The sequence below is a fragment of the Mugil cephalus genome, chromosome 10 (assembly GCF_022458985.1).
Source record: "Mugil cephalus isolate CIBA_MC_2020 chromosome 10, CIBA_Mcephalus_1.1, whole genome shotgun sequence".
NCBI lineage: Eukaryota > Metazoa > Chordata > Actinopteri > Mugiliformes > Mugilidae > Mugil > Mugil cephalus.
In genome coordinates, this window is record NC_061779.1 from 9,735,026 (window position 1) to 9,755,529 (window position 20,504).

The following is a 20,504-nucleotide window of genomic DNA, read 5'->3' on the forward strand; positions in this document are numbered from 1 at the left end:
TGGATTCCGTTTCAGTGGAGACAGTCCACGCTAATCATGTGCTCTAATTGGACAATGTCGTCAGGGTGACGGAGCACCGCTGATATGCCACCGAGCACCCGGCAACCCTCCCGCAACCCCCCTCCTGATCCCAGCCTTCTCAATCTGCAGCGCCGCATCCGTTTTCAAAAAAGAAACGGATGTCAGCATGTTATTCTGAACACACACGCTTACTGTTTAATTCAATGAGATTCAGGGCACTTTAGAGCTTCGCTTTATAATCTCACAGTTCAAACGTGTCTTTTAAAAAGCGATCGCTTCCCATGACCTTGCACAGTCACTTTCCATTTACGGTTTGTTAAGTTACACACATGTGTCGGAGCGGGAATGAGCAACGAGGAGATCGTTCCACATAAATATCTGATGTTATATTGATGCGCAGTTTTATAGGACGCAAACTAGAGCAGAAGGTAGTTTAAAGGCGACACTGACGACGCTACTACTTCAGGGTGTGAATTAATATTAATAGCTGTTAGAAAATGAAGACGTACATGAGCGTCAGCCCGTGAGGATTCTTATGTTTTTTTTTTTCATTGCCAATCGAGAAGCAGTGCAGATTCTGGCATCGGCCACGAGTTAAGAGTCGAGCAATGTAACTCACACAAAATCAAAGATGAATAACGGATGAATGGTCATGGTGGAGTTAATTTGTAAGTGTTTTTTTTTTGGCCTTTTGTGACATCATTATTAGAAGCTACATAGCATTAGCTTTAAGTTTATGAACATCTGCTGAATATTGTGTACGTGGGTATAAGCCTGCCCCGACCCCTCGTGGTATGGACTCAGCCCTCAAGTCCTGCAAATGGTGAAGCAGTTTGAACAGCACGTCCCACGTTGACCGAGCTCATCATTGTTCAAACCGTTCTGTTTGGTCCCCTGTGGAAAGAGGCCGCTGCCTTCAGGACACACCGAAAACCTGTGCATCATTTGCAACAACATGACTTAGGGTTTTCGTAGGAGGACATTGCCCAAAGCACCACACTACCTCGGTTGGCTTCCTTTTGTTTTGATTTTTTTATATATGATAATGATTTCGTGTATTTCCTTTCAAACGCACATTTCTATCTCTGTTTCTCCCCCACGCTTGCGTCAACAGTGTTCCACCTCCGCCACCCGCCTACATCTTCCCGACTGTGCCATGCGCAGTTCAGTAGTAGAGGGGAAAAACTCCCCACATTTGTTAATAGGCAGCAATGTGTCTCTGAGCGCTCCTCCCTCAATATTTCTGTCTGACATACTTCTGCTGGCAGAAACAAAGAGCCCCTTCTTTTTGGCTTTTGCGCACCTCCTCGAGGAGCACAATGCAAACTCCAACAGGGCATCCCACCAAAGAACAGCTTGCAGCACGCACGTATGAATGCCTTTTTTTTTTTTTTTTTAGCACGTCTGCACGCCTCTAGGCAGAGTCCTGTTTCAGATATTAATGGATTAACTCCAGAAGGGTTAGCGGTCAGGCTATAAGCAGCACGAGAATATACACACACAGACACTCACACCTTGGCAACAAGTTCAAACTTGCTGACTGCCAAAAGAATTGATGATGTTGGACACGGCGTATACACAAAACACATACAGGGTTAGCAGCTGTATAGTTATAACATCGCTCTTAAGTACACAATCGAGCCATTAATTATTCAGCGGCGGGGTTGATTTGAATATTCTTGGCAAAGACGCCTTTTTGCACCTTCATTCACAGCACCAAATTTTATTGAGCATTCAAAGCATCCACAGCTTGACACAGGCCATTCACTCTTTGTTGTCAGCGCTGGGCTGAACCTGGTGCTCTCACGCAGCTTTTTACCATCTCAGATGTTGTTTGGGGTAAAAAAAAAAAGAAAAAAAAAAAAGATTAAGGCAATTTCATCTTGGATCTCCAGTCAACCAAAACAGTCACTTGGCTCTTCAAAAAGAGAAAAAAAAAACATGTAATTGCAAATCTATTCATATGGCACAAAGTGAAGCCTGCACTATGGTGGCAAATGAACTATTTATATTCAGACGGTCTCTGCTAAGCCTTAGGACACATGGATGTAATAACTTATTTATTCCAGCCGCAGGAAAGAGGCCATTACAGAGAGAGAGAGGGGGAGAGAGAATGGCAGCGAATGGGATGGGTGGCAGAGAGAAAAGCCGGAGTGGTGCTTCAACATACAACAAAATGTCAGTGGGTGGGTGATAAATTCCCTACAAGTTAAAGCCTTTCTTTTTTCTGTCTGCTCATCTTCCCTGGCCTAAGTCCTAAGTAAAAGATCATGTTGCTGTGTGTGTGCGCGTGCGTGTGTGTGTGTGTCCTGACAACTGGGTTCCCTCCTGTGCATGACTTATTCATACGCTTTAATGCAGTCAATGTTTTATTGATCAGGACTGATCATTGCCTCGTCTCGCTGATGTGACCATAGCCCGTGGAAAAAAAGAGGAGAGTCGAGAGGGCTGGGAGGGCCGCAGCGGAGTGGGCACGGGCTTCGGGGAAACATTCGGTGCTTCTGGGTGATGGATGGACAACACCCACGGAGGGAGGAAATTCGGAACAATGTGTGTGGGTGTGTGTGTGTGTGTGAGAAAGAGAGAGAGGGAGGGGGAGGGAGACAGAAGACGGCAGAGATAAGAGTTTAGATAAAAGTGATTGAGCAGAACAAAGCTAATCTTACTAATATCGTTTCTCTGACTGAGACGGAAAAGTTTCTCCACTACCCCTCAAATGAACCCATCGCTCATGGGAGAAATGTCTGACTCCCTGCGAGGAAAACCAAGGGAGAGGGCAGGCGTGATGCTGCCTAGACTTTGACTTTTGTCTCCCTCATTTTATTGCCGTTTCGGCCTCAACCTCGTGGAGCTCTCTGGGAGATAGAGGAGGGAGGGGGTCCTTGCCCTGATTAAGCTTGAATTCCCTGCTCTTGGCAGAGACACTGCAGGACTCCTAAGTCACCATCCAGAAACAGTCCCATCACGCAATAGCAGCCTTGCCAGCTTGATTCAGCCTCATTGCCGTATGAATAATCATACTGCAGTGGGCTGGATTGGTTGAATGGGCCTGAGAGGTGTGTGTGTGCATGTAAAAAGATGGAAAAACGTCAAAGGGAGGAGCTGAAGAGCAAACTGGGGGTTGCTGATAGGGGACTGGGGTTCTTTATGAGTAAGCAAAGATGTTGAATGAGATTAAGATTGTGTACATCTGGAGTACAAAATAACTACTGCAATTTGCATTTCCAAACAGCGGTGATGCCATCTTAGCAAATTCCGTCAAACAAGATGGCTGAACCCATTTCTCAAGCCCCAGAGACCCATGAGGTTTGGTCTAATGAGAGAGGATCCTTAATGGTTATTGATAGAGCCCACTAGGACAGACTTAGCCTTGCTCTCCAGTGAAGCAGTGCACTCTGCCACTACTTAATGAAGTAAAACTCGTCACTTCTGCAGGATGATTTAACACTACAAACAGCTTACTGGCAAGAGATAACTGTACATGAAAAAAAAAAAAGATCAGTAAAGTAACAACTGTAGAACATTTACGATGCAAGGAAGTGCTGAATTGTAAAAGGCAAACTACAGTAAAAGATGTAACTGAAATATTATAGGGTATTACTACTGCTTTATTGTCAGAGCTAATTGGCCATTGTCATGAAAAGGTTTAAATCCTTCTCTCCTTTGCCATCTTAGCTTCCATCTTCATGTTTTCTCCCAATAGTTTTGCTTTCCTTTCATCCGACGTCTTTGTCTAGAGAAGTGTAATTTAGAAATAACCCCTGCACACACCTTTCATTAAGAGAACCCGTGTGATGTATCACTGTGATGATCCTGCCAGCAAGAATTTGAGATAACACTAGATGTATCCTAATGAGGAGAAAAGTGAAAGAAGGGCAGATGGGTTACACAGAGAGGGGGATGCAGACGTAAAGAGAAGAAAAGACTATTTATCAGAGTTTCAGGGAGGTGAAGATGAGTAAACAAAGGCAGGAGAGCCAGAGTGATGGCAGGAACTGATATTATTTTGATTGAAACGTGTCCAAAGTCACAAGGAATAGATTTTTCAGGAGGTTTCTATTCCAAGTTTCATTGTTGCTTGCACTTCAGAACACATAGCAGTTTCCCTTATGATTTTGTTTGTTCACACAAAAAGTTGAATATCAGCAGAATTTGGTACATATGGAAACCAACTCGACATGTAATGAGAAATTAATCTTCCAAACAAACATATTATTTCTTGGGAGGGGAGCCCTTTAGATACTTTTATGAAAACAAATTGTCTATCTACAACCAAGTTATTAACTACGTCTAAACTTATAATATTAGCAAATTATACAAGAAAAGTTCTATTCCTCCAGGTGCATTTTACACAGCTAATTATTTCATCCATCCTGACTGAGATTAATTATTTATACAGTTTTTAATTGTTTCTTCGAGACTGACTGTGGTATTATCAGGCCCCATAGGTTCGGATGCACAAGCACATAATTTTGGAGTACCTCAGGGATTTGTGCTCGGCCCATTATTTTTTTCATCTATTCAGACTGACACACTATTTATCTTTCTCTGGTAAAAGCTCGGATGATGCATGGAAGCAATAACACTGTAACCTTGAGCGTTTTTTTGTAGAATACTTTTAAGAGTATTCAAAATTGCACATACTTTGGAACAGATTTTCTGACTCTTTATTGCCAATGCAATGTATTTAGAAGCTTCTAACAACGCTGCACCATGGTTAACACTATGGACCAGCAATTTTTATTTCAACTCTGTAACACAGCAGAACAAAGATTAGAGCTCCCCTATGCTAACAGGACATTGAATGTGTGATGCTGCCATCACGTCCACTCCTGTACCTCTTTGCCGACTCACCACTCCACCTCATTCAAAATGTAACTGCTCTGACTTTACCCATTAGAAAGACACAGAGGCGCTTTGCCCAGACTCTTCCGTCACTTCTTGTACCTGTTAAGCGATTAGTTTCAAAGCATGACTGCATCCACCCCATGCTAGATCACAGACCTCTTGACAACTTCTGACTTACACAGACTGTGATCTTTAGATGAAGCCTGTCAGCACTAAGAGACTTCAGAATAATCCACTACCTGATATCAGGCTGATGTGTCTACAGTGATGCTAGCTTTTGGCATTTCTATTCCTCCTTAAAACATCTTTAATATACCACTATCCCATTCCCAGTGTTGTCAGAACAGGTGAGATAACTGTGATTAAGGAATAAGAACTCTATTAATGCCGAAAAGCTGCTACTGTATGTGGACGCAGGTGTCGGAGGTGGGTGGCATAAATAATGAGTCAGAGACAGTTTAACTATTTCACGTTCAAACCACTGACAGAAGATTTGTGTTCAATGCACAATATTTGATACCCTAGAATTGGACTGTGTGGCAATATTTTCAACATAATAACACACAACTGGAGAAATAGCTGCAGGAAGTTGGATAGTGTTTTATTTTTGTCTGCCATAACAATGTTCTGGTGTGCTCAGAGTTATGTTTGCCTGCTTAATGAGTCTGGGATCTTGGGCAGAGCAAACACGTAGCCATGTGCAAAGCCTTCTGATGTCATAATACACACACACACTCTGCAAAGCATAGCAGACACGCAGGGATTAATGATGTTAGCGATTTGCCTTGAGACAAAGAAAACAAACACAGCACCCCTCTTTCTCCTTGGGATGGGACGATAGTCTAGACTAGTGTCAAATCTCCTTCGGCGTTATAATGACAAATCTGCAAACCCCTGCTGAACCACACTAAGAGTTGAACCGGCTTTGAGGGCGTTTTGATTTATACGGTAGAGGGAACTCTTTTCCCCGGGAAATGTAACTATCTACGCTCATGATATCCGGAAAGCAAATATTGATATAATTAAGTATTATTATATTAAGTAACATGCGTTTCTTTTTTTTTTTTTGTAATTGATTCAGTTTGCCATGGAAATATTCACTAATGTACAATTTATACCAACATTCACATAAGATGAATTATTGACTGACTCTATTAATGATTTAAGACTCGCTGACCAAACTGAGAACCTCCCATCATACACGTTCTGAACTGACTGACTAATTGCTACAAACAGCGACAGTAGGCCTCATTGACAGTCGCTGGTCTTTTCATTCTGTTCACTGGGACTGTCTTCCCCATGAAAAACAATGTAGCGCCCTGTGGTGTTTCCATGCTGCTACAAAGACTTAATCAGTTCACGGAGGAAGTGGAAAGACAAGGCACAACAACAACAGGCAATGCATCACGGTACAGGGGACAAGGAGCTAGGGGCTGGTTAATATGACCCTCCGTGTGCACCCGCAGATTATTCATCAGAACAAAACGATAGAAGCGGGGATAAATCCATCTCATCCACCAGAGGTATTGCCTCAAGTAGACCTCATTCCAACTCATGTTCATGCATGCGATTATTTTAAAAATGTACATCCGGAAATGCGTGTGTGTGCCACTACAGCCAAGGACTTTGCCCAGGCAGCTCATATCACTCACTATACGATGCAAGCGTTATGCTAAAGACGCCCTATCCTGTGCACGGGCCGCGCACAGCGAGGCGGAAAAGGTCACTGATGCAGAGCAAATTGGTGTGCCGATGTTCAGCCAATCAGAATAATCACCCAGGTTCGTCTGCGCCGCAGGGGGCGTAAGGAGACGGATGAATGCCGTTATCCCTCCGTAAACTAGCTTCTCGCTCATTCTGACACAGGTACCTGCCGTTAATCATGCCGAGGAATGAATGCAGAGCCATTCAGATAAGAGCATTAAACCGCTGTAGGGACTCTATCTTAGATTGGCTCATTTGGTGATTTTACAATTTTGTGCGGCCATGGGGGCAATTGAGGAATTAATTGAGGAGAACGTAGCCCACAAAACAAAATGCTTATTAGTGTAAAATTACAACTGATCTCGACAGGAAGACAAGCATCCGTATTGTCACTTGCTTTAGGTATCTGTGTGAGGGCTATAGATACCTCCTTAAAAGCCCCCTCTCCACTGAGGGACTTTTAATGAATCAACAATTACCTTCAATACAGCATCTCCATAGGCACAGGGCCGCCCGCTCCTTCCACTTTTCTACAGCCATTACGTTAAGAAGAGGCCTTAGAGCAGAGAACATAAGAGATAATAGAATGAACCTTAATGGTTCTCCAATGTATGACAATAAGCAAGGGGGGAGCAGGACAAGTGTTTTGGATGCGGCAGTCTAAGAAGAGGCTTAATCTTCACGAGGTTACTGTCTCATTTTCTGTTATGCAATAGCATTAAAAAGACACAACCATTCATTTAAAAAAACACAAAGCAAAGGAAAAAAGGAAAATCCAAATCTGGAGAAAAGCTGCTGAAACCTAACTACCTAACAGCCTGGTCTACAACAGAAGGGTGCCATCTGCTAAGAGCTCGGGCAAACCTGTGGCTGCCAAAGGGTCAGTATGGTTTCTATAAAACTGCTAAAAGCCCTGACAGGTCATTAACTGAAATGCACACAAATGTAAACCTCTCACAAGGAAAGAAAACAACATTTCTCCACCTTGGAACTAAAACTGAAAACATAAAGTTCACTGTCGTACTATGTTGCAGTCGCCTTCGTTATATTAGATATTGCAAGTTCAGATTGTGTAAATATCATTTCCACTGTGCACACAATGCAAACAGCTTGCCTCCTTTTGCTTTGTAGCTGAGAGTTGGTTGCTTTTGGTTTCCAAGGTAACACCTCTGCATATTTCTCACCACTAATGTTTCAAAGTGAAACAAGTGGACCAGAAGAATATCCCTAGTGCATGGACAGCGGCAAATACCAATGCTGCACCACTGATGCTTATCTGTCGCCGCTCCAGCCCCCGCTATCACCAAGGTGACTCTGGCCACTTGGGCCATTTAAAGAACTGTATGTGTTTGCGTATTACGTCAACTGTCAACAATTTTCTCTCTGTGTCGTAAGATGAGGCTAGTTGAACTTGGTACCTGCCCACCTCGTATCACCAAAGATTTTCTGTTCACCATTGCCGGGATTTATTGAATTTCATTACATTGCGTGGTCTTGAAGGTCTTGTTGTCACCACTTATCAACTTCCTGGAAAAGATTATGCACAGTACAAAGTCTGGTGTATATGAGATCGGATAGTTAATGTGTTGGTATGTAATACTTACAGCAATGTGTTTGAAGACAAGTCAACTGCAAAAGGTTTAATATACAGAGGAAGGCCTAAGGCACTCAGCACGGGTAGTAAACAATGCAGGATTAATGCATGTGTGCACATGGCAACCAGTTCAAATCAGTATTCCCAAATGTGTCGACATCAGTATCCTAGTTTATATGGCATCGCACCAAGGCTTTAATGTATACAGAGCTAGAAAGCATCGCAGGGATGCTGTATGTCTTGAAATATTGAAGCGGTTTCTTCTCTTGTGTTCTGTTATTTAAATTGTGGCAGCTCCTTTTCAAACAGCGTTTAAAATGTTTTGCATTTCCTGATTGTAGGGTTTGTTGGTTGTGGAATCATATAATTTACCTACGCAAACAATATGTATCCAATATTATTTTTCAAACTGAGTTCCAGGTTCTGCACAAGAGCACATTTCTAAGTCCAGCTGCATTGTGTACGTTCTCATACTCAGACGGAGCTTCATCAATCAGGCAGATCCAGATCTCAGAATACCTGAAACTTTCCTTTTTTTAAAAAAAAAACTAAAAAACACGCAAACTTCAAATAGAGACTTTGTCTTTAGCTTAAATCGAAATTTCCGTCGTATCTGACACTCCTTTGAAGTTTGAATCTCAAGCTCACAAGTGTGAGAAAGCGAGAGAGAGAAAAAAAAAACATTGGAGAGACGAACTTTTATCTGTCCTTCAGAATGCTGGCAGCTTACAGGTATTGAATAATGAGAGCCTAAGCTGTCCCCGCACTCACTTTCACTTTCAGGCTCCTCGCATTCTTACTTTACAATCCCCTCTTTTATGACTGACTCGCCTGCAATTTTCTTTCTCTGTCCAATTGCTCATGAGGTCTGGCGTCAGCAATTCAAACGTTTTCGTACGGTTTTTCACTTCCTTCCCTCCCGTGTTTTCCGACTGTTGCCTCTATCGGCCCCATCCGTCCGGGGTTCCTGAAGGGGAAGGGAGTCCTTCCTCGCCCGATCTGTACAGTCTGTCATGTGCTCACTGAGCTGGCTTTGTCCCAGGGGCAGACAGCCATTACGGAGACTGACTGGTCACAACAGCGCCTGCACATTTGGCAGGCTGGCAGAGCTGCCCCCTGGCGCCTTTTCCAAATCACCCCCTCCACTAACAGCAGAACGCTGGCGCCTTCTTAATCAGCGGGCTGATCAGGTGCCCTGATGAGCTGTCCTGGAATCTGGATTGCTCTGGCGAGATTTTTAAAATTAAAAGCTTGTTTACTCCACACTTGGAGCAAGTGACTCCTGCTCTGCATGCACTATCCTCTGTCTGATACGGGAGGGATTTCACGGGCGCATATGGCCAGAAAAGAGGAGGAGGAGGAGGAGAGAAAAAGAAAGAAAACTGTTTTTCTAGGAGACAGAGGAAAGCGGAGAGCTGGTGAACAGACTGGCTATTAGGACAAGCCTTCTGTCACATGAAAACTCATCCCCTCCCCTCCCACTGCATCCAAGCCCTGTCATCTAAGCCCTCAGTGTGAAGGACACCCAAACAGACAGCCCAGAAAACCTGGGCTCCAGACCGTCACAACTCTCATCTCGCCTGATAAAAGTCTCGTATGCATCACCCGCCCCTCAAAGCGACTTCTTCTGCAGAATGTTAAATACACAGAAGAATTATAGGACCTCCCTCGGGGTGCAGCGCAAACATCTCTTGCTTGCGACAAACAAAAAGATGAATAGTTATGATCCCACGAAAACAACTTCAAAGTTAAAGTTCCAAACGCAAATTCAGTGACACAACGCAAATATATTAACATCAGCCTTGACGGATGGAAAACCGAGTCTAAGCAGGGCATTATTAGCCTGTACTGAAATTTGTCGTTTTGCCCATGGAAACAACAGCTAGATGCAGCACTGTCACCCTGTGATATACAGTCACGGGGCTTGAAGGCTCTCCAGTGCTCCCTGACTAATAAAGTTTTATGCGTACTAATGCATCTTGTAAAACATCAGTCATAAAAGCGCGCCTTTTCCTGAAGGTGACATGCCCTTACTAGATGCTTCTGAGTCAGAAAGCTGGAAGCAATCTCGCTCAAATCGACAAGCCTGGCTGTTTTCGGGAATTGGATCTTTATCTGCAATCACGGACACAATTTCTATTAAAAACAAAGCTTATCTTTCACGCGACGCACAAAAAAGCAAAAGCAAAAGCGGCGATATGAACTGAGCAAATGCCGCGATCAAAAAGGGGGAAACGCGGATGTGCAAACGGGGCCGGCCTCGGAGAAAGCCGTTAATTTATCCCGCTCACATCCCTCCCTTCGGAAAAGACGACGGTGGATTAAGGTGATCTTGGAAAGTGGATGCTAAACCTGCCGTTAAAATCCTGGGGTAGTTAAATCACAACCGTCCCCTCGCTCCCCTCTTCCAAAAACCGTAAACCCGCACGGTGCCGGGGCTTGTCGAGAGGCTGCTGAATTAAACATGCCAACCTTCGCACGCTCCTTCTTCCCCTCGCTGCGAGAATAACTCATCGAAGGGGCGAAGTGGCGACTGGAAGAGGCAAAGTGCCTCGCGTTTACTGTGGAGTTGCTGTCCAGCTACGGAAGCGGTGTTTTCCGCGGGTATATATGGGTTTGTGTGTGTGTGTGTGTGTGCTGTTTCCGTGTTGACAGTTGTTGACCCAGAGCGAGGGGTTTGATAAGGCACTGATTCATTGCCCCTTGGTCTAGCCTGCCACTATCATGCTCCTGCATCTCCACCAAGCGGAAATCAGACCTGTGATTCCACCCGAAGGCCAACACACTGAGATATGCATGTGTGTTTGCGCGTGTTTGTGCGTGTGGTTACAGGGACATAGGTCAGACAGTGTGAGGAATGCATCAGCGTGTGAACGTCTCCTCCTCTCTGCGCAGGGAGATAGTTCCCTCGTCCTTTAAGTGTTTCCACTAATTTTCCGAAACACGTGAGTAAGTCTGTGTTGTGTTTGCGCGTGTGTGTTTTTTCTTCTTTTTTTTTTTCAGAATGAATAATGAATGTTTACACGCGGCGTGACATCTTTTGAGAGCTTTTGCTGCGTGTGCGTGAGCGCTGCATGCATGATCGGGTGCAAGGCGAAATCTCGACTGATCTAATATGACAATCTGCCTTGTGGACAGAACACTGAGAGAGGAAGTGGGTGTGCGTGTGTGTGTGTGTGTCTGTGTGTTGGTGGGGGAAAATATGCAAAGGCATTCCAGAGAACTTATTTATTTTCTTGTTTGTAAATGGGCATAATTATCTGACAAGAACAAGAGAGCAGAAGAGAACGCTCTAATTGCCCGGTCCGCTGCTACGCAGTTTCAACCTTAACCAGGCCAAATAATGAAATAATCAAGTTATTTTCAAACGCACGCAAGATGCACAAGCGCACAACAAGCCAAAAAGACCAATTATCAGGTGGCTAACTGCCAGTTTCTTTAATCCTTATTTGAAATGTTATCCTTTTTCTTTTCTTTTATGCTTGCAGTTGAGATGTTGAATAGCCTGGCTACAGCCATGGGGATTTCTGTCAATGGTTCTTTGAACTTATGAAAATATTTCAAGAATTGTTGCATAATTATAATATTAATGTCACCTCCAAAACATTTGTGACTCATCAGATTATGGACACGGGCCTTCTATAGGGTGTCCTGGGGTCTCTGGCTACAGCACGTTGTGCTTTGGGACCTATGGTTTGAGCATCTGTGGTCCATCCCACAGATACTTGATCAGTTTGGGATCTAGTGAATTTTGAGGCCAGGTCAACATGTTGTGCTGTATTTTGAAATGTTCCATGCATCCTGCTGGGGTTGGCTGCTATAATCAAGGGGTGGCATTGCTATGGGGTCTGGTCTAGGTGGGTGGTACATGACAGCAGTAACATCAGCACAAATGCCAGGTCCAAGTCCAAGGCCAAAGAGTTTCACTTCTCAGGTCAGTGGTTTTAATGTTATGGCTGAGATTCACGGTGCTTGCGGGCTAAAGCACGCTTGACTTGGTGATCTTTTCGTTGTGTTCCTGGTTTTAAGAAAACGTCTCAACAATTGTTGGACACATGAGTTCTCAAATGACCAGTTTCTGGTGGTCCATTGATGTTGGAGTGCAGCAAAAATATATACATTTACAAATCCCCTTTAGATTTATTCCATACAACCTCTGTATTTTCCATTCATTTGCAAAAGGGCACTCCAGTCAGCCTCAACACATAGTTTGTAATAAATACCAACACCATAACATGCTGAAGTGAAGGTTTGGACAAGGTAAACATTAAACCTGATACATGCACTAGCATGATCTCATCTCATATAGCATCTGCCTATAAACTATTCATTCAGAAATGAATGTAAGTAGAAGGACATTTCATTACAAGCTCACTCCTGAGTTCCACCAACTCTCCTCAACTCGCTTCCTCAATCAGATTCCTCCCACTTTATTCTTTCTGTAAGTGCATGAATGCACAAAAACAAACACACCCGCTGTACTTAACATGTTTGGATTTATTTATTTTTTAAATTTCTGATACTAATTCCTCACAGGCTGTCTCCTAATAGAACGCGCAATCTGACTCAGGCTTCCCTGCCGACGTGATTATGAAATGGCACAGCGAGAAATGTCTTGGATGGGTAATTTAATGAGCAGGTGCAGAGGAAAAAAAAAACGAAACAAAACAAGCAAAAAAAATAAAAAAAAAAACTAGACAGACTGGGAAAAGGGAGTGCTGCGCACAGAAACACTGCTCAGTATTCATAAATTATAAAGTAGATAATAACACATCACCGCATTTTACAATGTGACATAAAGATGACAAGTTCTGCCTCAATTTACAGTCGCGGAGACAGTAAAGGAGGGTAATACCTGGAGAAAAAAACAGGACTTCTTCTTCTTTTTTTTTTCTAAGTGACTCAACAGGACGTTCAGCAGTGGGCTAGATAGAACAAGGTTATCGGGAAGGTTATTTGTTGGAGCAGATACAACAAAATATAGGCCAGTGGAAGAGATAAAATGCTCCTACCAGAGAGCCTGGTGAAGTTTACCAGGTTGACCTATTGTTGCTGTCTTGTGAGCTTTCTGAAATATTAGTTGCCCCTTTTTTTTCATTTTTCATGTCTTTGCCTTCTGTACTACCAACCTGCCCAGAACGCTCACCGGTGTAGCCCCCCCACCTCTTGTTTTCTCTTTCCTGTTCGGTAGTCAGCCCACATCTCCACTGATGGAGTGGGAATGTTTTCGTACAGGCTGCACCTTACACTCATCTCATACAGGCCACGCCCCATCTCTGCTCAGTTTCATTCGCAAAATCCAAAAACTTGCACATTTCTGTTTACTGCTATTGCGTTCCCTTTGTTTCTCAACACTTGTGTTGGGTTCGGACCAAGGGAGATTTAAAATCCTGCGCAATTTTGAAATCATATTCAAAGATATTCTTCTCTCTTATCTCAAACTTGCAAGGCTTCACAATTTGACAATAATAGCGTAGCTTCCAGCCTCGGAAGTGGTGATAGCGGTCGCTAATAGAGGCACAGTAAAAGAAGGCGAAGCAGAAAAGGACTCGCTGCAACTTTGTAACGCTTTGCAGTCGGATAAAAACTACGCAGAATGAGTGCGGATGACGAAGCGCTTCTCATCCGTTTCTCAGAGAGAACTGGAGGTGAAACTCAAATGGTCAATTTTAGTCTCCGCAGGCCAGAGGTCTTAAAATGTTTACCACTGCTTGACAACACCGTCAGCTGCTCTCTGTCCGTGGAGACTCGTTTGTCATGTTGGTTTACGCTAAACGAATCCTCATTATTAAACGTGTTTGATATAAATCTAACAACCCCGATGGGTCTGTGAGCGGATGTTTAAGAGTGGATCTGAAAACTCTCTCGTTAATAGCAGATCATTTTCGGCCCAACCTCCGCACCACATTTCCTCTCCTCCTCTGGTCGTCTGGCGGGTTGAACCGGAGCATTTATCAACCGAAACTCCAACAGTCTTCCCTGCATTAGGCTAATGTTAACATTAAAAAACAAAACGTACACAAAGCTCCTCTGGATGGCAGTCTGATTTGTTGAACAGAAATCACAAAGGATCCCGACCCGTAACTTTCTGTTGAACCTATCTTTTGTTCATACTTAGAGGGAAAGTTCAACATATATTAATACTTAAAGAGTCCTGTAGTGTTCCTCGTTAAATTGTGAAATTGCTCATTTTTAACGAGTTTTGAATATGAGCAGAGCAAAAGCAACGGATATAGCTTTTTTCATTATTTTCTTGTGCTTTTATTAGATAGTCCTCGCTCAAAAGAGACCGACAACACACACACACACACACACAACACTCGGTAGAGGGCTCGTATTTATCTACACAGCAGATCAATACCATAAATACCCTTAAACACACTGTTCTTCTGGCTTTTACAGGCCTATACTTACGGGACATGACCAGCTGCAAAAAACAAAACAAAAGGAAAAGATGCAGCAGCAGTGCTCCGACGTTCAGGTGGATTTCAAAATCATGAAGTACATGAGACCTGTCGGGTGGCAATCCACGCCACAGCCAAAGCATATATCAAAAGAGCTTCAGCTTGGAAATATATTCACAGTTGTCATGCTCGTTTTCGTAAATACGCACCTCCCCACATGTCTGGCCCCCGTCGCATTCTGACAGGCCGGTATACAGACGTGATTTCTGCACCTTTAACAGCAGGTTTCCATTCCCCCGCTCGCTTTAAAGCCATCACTAGAGGGTTCGGATGCAATCTAGAAGCCTCAGCGTGCGAAAGTGAAATAGATGGGTAATTCAAAAGCAAGCCCTACTTTAAATCAGAGGTTGTTTTTTTTTGTTTTTTTCTCCAAATGACCTCATTTGCATTCAAGGAAAGGTTCGGGAGGAGGGAAATAACTGTCATTACTCATCACAAGAGACAAGCCTAACGGAGGACCGCACACTTATTTGCGTCTCCTCTTTGAGACGTCTGCACACAACGCTTCTCCTAAAACTTCTAAGCACCGTGTGATGCATGAGTTCATGAAACACACGTGCACGAGGCACTTGAACAACATGTGAAAAACTTGCGTGAACGCGGCATAAATTATGTGTTTCATCATTATTCGTTAGTTTGCAGAAGAGAGCGTGGACAAGATAGAGGAAACATTACTTCACACACATGCGAGATCACATGCTAATGAAAACACATACAGAAATAAAACAGATTATTAAATGAGCCCATAAACAGAGAGGAAATGCGGCTTCCGGGCCTTCGTCTCGAGGCTGTGGTCCTGTGTTCTGTGGCCGCGCTCCCCCTGCCGCCTCCTCGCTTCACTCGACACATCTCTTTGACCCAGCGAAGGGCAAACAGCTGAGACAGATAAGCTGCGTCCCAAAGTACCCGCTACGCTTCCCTGTCAGGCCCCTTTCCTCGGTTCGTGCGCTCGTGTGAACGCACGCCGCCGCCACGTGGGTGGTCCACAGCGCTCACTCAGCGAGACAGCCATTTATTTTCCTCACCGCTCTCTTCCGTCGGCGAGTGCGCGACGATGGCAGATTGAAAATTCAAAATGAACGATACAGGAGGATGGGACAGGAACAGATCTTCAGTTAGTTAAACAATGGAAACAGTAGCTAAATCTGCAACTGAGCAGAAACCTGGGAAAGCAAATGCCTTGACTGTTGGTCCCCATTTCTAGTATTTTTAATTATATTGGACAACTATCCAACAATCAGGTGCTTTCGCTGCCTAAATGCTCTTGCGTGTCACTCATTTCGTCTACGTGCTCTTTGGTGCTTTGCAGAAATCCTAGACTGGAGTTTTCGGGCTTCTTCACAGAAAACAGCTGCCTGTTATCAGTGAAAGTGACACTGATGAGAGCAGAACCAAAACCTCCCGTGCAGGCAGATCATGAGATTAAGACTATTAACACTACCATACATCATTACTTAAAGTAAACCCACAGGGGTGATTTCAATTATTTTGGTTGATTAAACCTTGGCTCAGGACCGTGTGGGTGTGCTCAGACTTTGCTTGATTGGATCAACTAGCTTTGCCGCTTTTGCTAATCGTAGTGGTGCACACACGAAAAAGATATTAAGTTGCAGAGTGAATGTGTGAAGCGCATTGCTGATATATTGGTGTGAACGATTGTACAGTAAGTTATAGTATGATGTGGCTATGCGAGACAAAAACTGCACAAAAATAAATAAAGAGATTAGGTAAGAAGACACCGGCAAAATCTTTCTACGATCATGTGTGTCTGTGTTTTGAGACGTGCTTGCATGATAAAGTAAGCAAGGTAGGCGGCAAAAGCTTCCCACATACTGTGGAGAACTGAGTGATCGGAGCAATGAAGGCAGAAGACGCCACGTTGTAATTACCAGCGCTATGCTCCCCAGCGAGCTCCACCTTTTTTTTGTGCGATTACATTTATTTATTTGCTCAACGAGCCCCCATTTCTCTTGAAGAATCAAACTCGGCACACAGATTTAGCATTTCGTGATGTATTATATATATATATATTCTTTACGTATCATCAAGTGGTTTTTGACTGAGGCTGAGCGGAGAAACAAACCATGTTTCATGGGGTTGTTTTGTTTAGGAAGATCAGATGTGGTTACTGTCGGCTAAACCTTACGCTCCCTTGCATCGCAGTAATTCTTGCCCATTTGATCTCTGTCACGTATGCATTTTTGTATTTTCCACCTGTCTCTCATAGACCTTTGTAGCGTTCTGTTTTTCTCGCCTTGGGCTGACATGTTTTCATGTGCTAACCAGTGGGATTTCACAGGCTCCTAGTTCCCATTTCCTCCTTTTTGTGTTTCAGTATTTATGTCTGTGAATAAAATGAACCTCATACAGCTAAACAGATTTATTTTCAAAAGACTTGCAAGCAGAACCTGCTAAGTGTACAAGGGCAAGTGGATAACTCAGCGTGGTGCGTTCATTTAAAAAAAAACGAAAGAAGCCAACTCTATTCAGTCCCAAGCTATATGTTCATACATTTTTAAACACCTTCCTTTGAAAGGCATTTCAAAAACTTGATAACAACTATTTGTTATTCAGTATTAGGTGTATTATTTGCACAGGGTGCAGATGGCTTTAACGAAAAGCGCAAGGCACAAATAGATCTTTTTCACTGCAGCTACTTTGGCACGTTAAGCACGAGCGTAATTGACAATAGGAATGATGGCCCTGCTCCATTTAGCTGGTCCTAATTTTGCCCATGCTGGCTCACTGGAATGGTTTTGATACACTAAACAGGACAAGATCATAGTTAATTAAATCAATTACACACCAGTTTAGTCGGATTTATCACGTCAAAGTGATTACTCTTCGAACTGTTTGAAATCTTTTAGTCGTATAGATGAAATTTATTCTGTTTTCCCAAGAACTGCCTCTTCCCTCCCTCATATTTGTCATTTGCTATTCTCTATATGCTCAGACTGACAGGATGCAAAGGCACGAAGCAACGCTTTCTGTAGGAGGCGAAGAAAACAGCGAGCTGCACCTCTGACAAGACCTAACTTAAAGTTGACACTGCTTCCAGATTTACTTAGAATCACCGCCTTTCTTGCCAGGTCTGACTGTTACCTGCATCTATACATATCACTTCCCCCGAGCGGAGGCGAGGGAAAAGTCAAAACATGTCATTGTCAGGCTTTAGAACTCGTGACTGCTCTTAAAACCCAGGGTTAATTGTGAACAGTGTTCCTAAGACCTGTTGTTCATAAATGCACCTTTATCTTCATTTATATAACGGATATAAATATTCCGACCCGCTAACATTTATAACATTTGCAGTGGAGCAAGTATTAAGTATTGCATGTCTTACGATTGAGGTATTTCCGGACGCACAGCATTCAAACTGTGACTTATTACTTCCTGTTTGATAGATACAGCAGCTAAGCAAATAACATCGCTCGGCCTCATCCTGCTGGAAATAGATGACTTTGTGTGAGCTATACTTTTACAAACATGACTTACAATTCTGATAAGAGATAATCTGTTATTACAGATATTTATTTTTTTCTGCAGCGATGCAGTGGATCCATCACACATCCTACAACCACAGTGCAAAGACATCAGTTTGTAAAGTTACAACAATACTGCATATTTGGCCCAGCATGCACTTTTCCGACACGGTTTACATATTACCCAAATGGACTTTAAAGAAATGTATCCATCCATGTGCTGGAATGATGTCAGATGTCGAAAAAAAAAAAAAAAACCCAGAGTGTGTGAAGCTACGCATCAATTTTCCTTGATCTTCAACAAGACTGGCATTTTAGAAAACATTTGGAGGCAAGCTGAAACATTAATCTTTATGAGTTCAAAGAAATCCATCACAAGTGAGTGAGTGGGTGGCAATTATACTAGGGGCGACTGGCAGCCGTGGTTGGTGGCTTGAATACATGACAAAGCAGGGCGGCGATAAGCTTTAATGTGCGCATGAATGTTTCACTTAAAGGGGGCCCATTATGCTAATATCCAGCAATACATGTTTATCTAAGGACTCCACTAGAGCAGCTAGGCATTATACAAAGAAAGACCCTTATTTATCTTAAACTGGCCCTTTATGCAGCCCCTCAGTCCATCCACTGTTCGAAACAATCACTTTGAGCTGACAGCCGCCTTTTAAAATAGATGTTTCCAGATTCCATAAAGCGGAATGGATGCTCGGGAAGAAAACTGTAAACTTACTAAATAATTTCTTTCTCTTAGAGATGGGGACTGTACTAATCCGAGCCTGCATCCAATCCAGAATAAAAGAGTGAGGAGCAAGATGATCTGCAGCAGCCACATGACATCTCTTACAATGTTCTATAATACCGCTCAAATAAACTGTTGTGTGAGAACGTGTACATGCATATACCAGGAAAACAAGCAGTTTGACTTAGTGGGTGTTGCTGTGCCTGGAGCAGAGCACTGTATCAATATATCTGTGCTAAGCTAATGTCTGCTTGGCACAAAAGTAGAGAAAAATGTAAGAAATCCAGTGTTCAGAGCAGTGTGAAGCCTTAGCTTTTAGCTCTCAGGGATTACTTTTATATGGCTACTTTGTCATTTGGCTATGTTTAATATAAACACCCAAAATATATGGCAGAAAATAAAGAAAAGCGTAATAGGTCCAGAGACAATCAAATGGGATTTATATTGGCTAACTTGATGAATCGGTGTAAATGATGACTGATCCCCTATCCTAAGGATCGAAGTAACTGCACCTGTGACACCTACTCGGAGACTAGATGTCCAAAACTCCCAAGATACAATGATATAGCTGTAGGAGCCGAAAGGCGAGGATGTATGTGTTTACCAAAAATAAATCTTCTCAAGTCCCAGCGGAACAGCAATTTTAAGTCTAGCAAGTGGAATTCCTAAGTGTACATGTCTTTCTCTGTCATTGTCTGCCTTTGCATCTATTTCTCTTTTAAGCATAATACCTCAGGAGAAAACATAAAAGTGGCTTTCAGGAATTAAAGCTTTACCTTACGTGTGTGTGTGTGTGTGTGTGTTCTTGTACAGCTCTCTTTCTGAGGACCATTTCATTTACCATCAGAGTGAGGACATTTCTGCAAAGTGAGGTCTTCACTTCTCCGTTTGAGGGTAAAGACTCGGTTTAAGGGCGAAGGTTGCATTTAGGCCGTGGTGAGGGTTAGACACTTGGTTGAGATGGTTAGGGTAAGGGGCTAGGGAACGCATTATATCAATGGATGTCCTCAGAAAGAAAGCCATACAAACGTGTGTGTGTAAGTGTTGATGTGTGTGCAGACAATCTGAGACGCTCTCCTCTCCTTTATTGATCAATGGCATGGTTACTCCTGATGCACCACGGCTTTATGTAATCAGTGAGGACTCAAACAGGGAGGTGTCAAGGCAAATGAATGATGTGTCAGTGCTTCTCAGAAGACAGAAGAAGGTACGAATAAGCTATGAGACGGGATGCTAGCTATGAATCTAATTGCTACGTTTAATTAGTTCTTTTGAAATTCGATTTCCATAACAGACCCACTGAATGCAATAACACGCAACAGGGTGCAAGCACAAGATACATTTACACCTGGCGCACATCATTACACGCACGCACACAAATTATTTATCAGGGAAAAACGCTAGACTGAACCTGGCAAAACAAACTCACGCACAACCAAAACAGTCGGGGACAAGGGTTCCAAGGGAGGTGCGCGGATTAAAGCGGAGGAATGAAAGTGAAATTTGCAATGCATCACATTAGGGGCTGCAGCGAAACGATCAGGGAGGCGGAGGGGAGCGAAGCGAGATTTATATTCAGAGGAGGACGAGTCTTGGCAGGCGTGGAGTACCTATGTTAAGAGGCTTGGGCAGAGGCGGGCGGAGTCGTATTG

At 43.3% G+C, this 20,504-nt stretch overlaps 1 protein-coding gene across 4 annotated transcripts in view; it reads right to left on the reverse strand.

Annotated features, from left to right (window-relative positions):
* Positions 1-20,504, reverse strand: part of trim44 (tripartite motif containing 44) — a 44,369-nt gene that overhangs the window by 1,718 nt on the left and 22,147 nt on the right. The window lies entirely within an intron of this gene.